At 37.8% G+C, this 1875-nt stretch overlaps 1 long non-coding RNA gene across 1 annotated transcript; it reads left to right on the forward strand.

Annotated features, from left to right (window-relative positions):
- Positions 1-766: 766 nt before the first annotated feature.
- LOC143109949 (uncharacterized) lies at positions 767-1583 on the forward strand. The gene is made up of 2 exons (XR_012984010.1): positions 767-852; positions 1213-1583. It is a non-coding gene; the product is annotated as an uncharacterized LOC143109949 (long non-coding RNA).
- Positions 1584-1875: the final 292 nt, after the last annotated feature.

The raw sequence follows: 1875 nt of genomic DNA on the forward strand, positions 1-1875 counted from the left end.
GTGGTTTGCAATTAGGATAAACAAGAAATAACATTTCCAATAATTTCCCATGATAAATGACATAATATTTGCACCTTCCTTACTTGTGAATCTCACACCGTATTTCAAGTAGGCTACACTAGTGAAATGTAATACAACGCTGCCACCTAGCGTTCAGATAGGTAGGCTATTTAACATTAACGTGACGCTTGTTTATTCTTTCGTCAACTCCATGCTTTTAGGAAAACAATCTTCTTATCATAGCTCCCTCTTCAATGGCGATTACCAGCTCGTTTTTGTAACAGAGATAGCTGTTTATTTTCCCTAGGTTTACAGAAACACCTATTCATATTAATACGTATGGAAATCAAGTTAACGCTGCCGACCACTGCTTTGTCTATTACATGGCCCAGAATGCCTTGCATGTCTTTACAACAAAACAACACAGTAAAACCTAAATGCCCGTAAACATATGAATTTGCATACTTGTAACATTTTTAATAATACTCTCCCATCATGATATTTAACAATAATGAAAAAATGTATTAGAATACCGTCAATGTGAAAACAACTCTATTATGTAAGCTATATATAGCTACCGTTCTCCATGGTATTTCAGTTCTTAAGTCATACCAAAAATCCTTGATATACAAAGATAAAGCAGCACAGGCTTCTACAATGGAATGGAATTGTACACAGTTCCTGCCTCCTAAAAAGGCGTGGTCAGAATGCGCTGACGCTACCTCATTGATGAAAACGTCAAAGATTTTTCATTTTTGCGCCTCTCTCTTGCTGCTGTGAGTGACCAACTGGAGCTGGCCTGGGTGACTGAATTTGGTACATCGTCGTGGCAAGATGCGGTCTGATTTCGAGGTAAGTGGCAGTTTGAAATGTGGCAAGGTATTTGTGATTAGTCTGTGTCTGTGTAACGAGTTATCTATGTAGTAAAATGTCTGCGGAGTTTAGGTAATAACATTATTATTATCATTATTATTAAAAAGCCTGTTCATGGCCTCAAAGAAGTCAGTCGTAGTATTTGCCTAACTTGGCAGCCTCTCCAGCTGTATCATAGTCTTCAGTCCTATTGTGTTATCACAGCATTTATAGTAGGAAGGATCATATTAAGCAAAGCAATGTGCAGGTGTAGTAACTTAATTTCAAGAACATAAGAACATAATTGTAATTCATGATGTTTTTTTTTTTTTACTTTGCGTGGTGTTGTCTCTGTTTTAGGTGCTGTAAATGCTGGCCATATGACTTCAACCTTCATCCAACCAAACGAAGAGATCCTGCTTTCCTACACTCCATTCAGGATGTTAGTTAATTCAAAGACAATAACAGTATTTAGTTTTGTAAATGCTTAACTACCACTCAATGCAGGACACATCTACTGGCAGTTGATGGAGGGGGTTTAGGGCAGTTGATTATTGTGGGAACAGCATCGTCTGTAAGACGCTTTCTTTTTTGCTGTAAAATACATTATCAACATTGTGCTATTCTTTTCCCTGTGGGTAGACTGCAGAATGTGGCTATGTATGCAGGTGTTAAATTGTGGGATTTGTTGAAAATGTGAATTTCAAATAAAACCATACCATTTCAAGTTATCCTCACACACTTTATACCCTCCTTTCCTCAGGTTTACTTGTTTGGATCGGATGGACAAGTTGGCACTCCTTATATTAACAAGCTACCTCTTTCTTCTACTAGTTCAATAATATGGTATCTGAAAGAGAAATGCCAGTGTTCATCATATTTTTAGCCTAATGTCAATGAAAAAATAAGTGGTGTAGGCCTATTGTATTTCCATTGTAATTTGCGTGGGTAGTAGGCCTAAAGATATGGCCGTGTGGCGGCGCTGTGGGATACATCGATTGGCGCTACTTCATCAAACATCAG

Source organism: Alosa pseudoharengus, unplaced genomic scaffold (assembly GCF_046254945.1).
Source record: "Alosa pseudoharengus isolate Yale_2024_CS ecotype anadromous, Long Island Sound unplaced genomic scaffold, YU_APseudo_1.1 YU_APseudo_1.1_scf_7, whole genome shotgun sequence".
NCBI lineage: Eukaryota > Metazoa > Chordata > Actinopteri > Clupeiformes > Clupeidae > Alosa > Alosa pseudoharengus.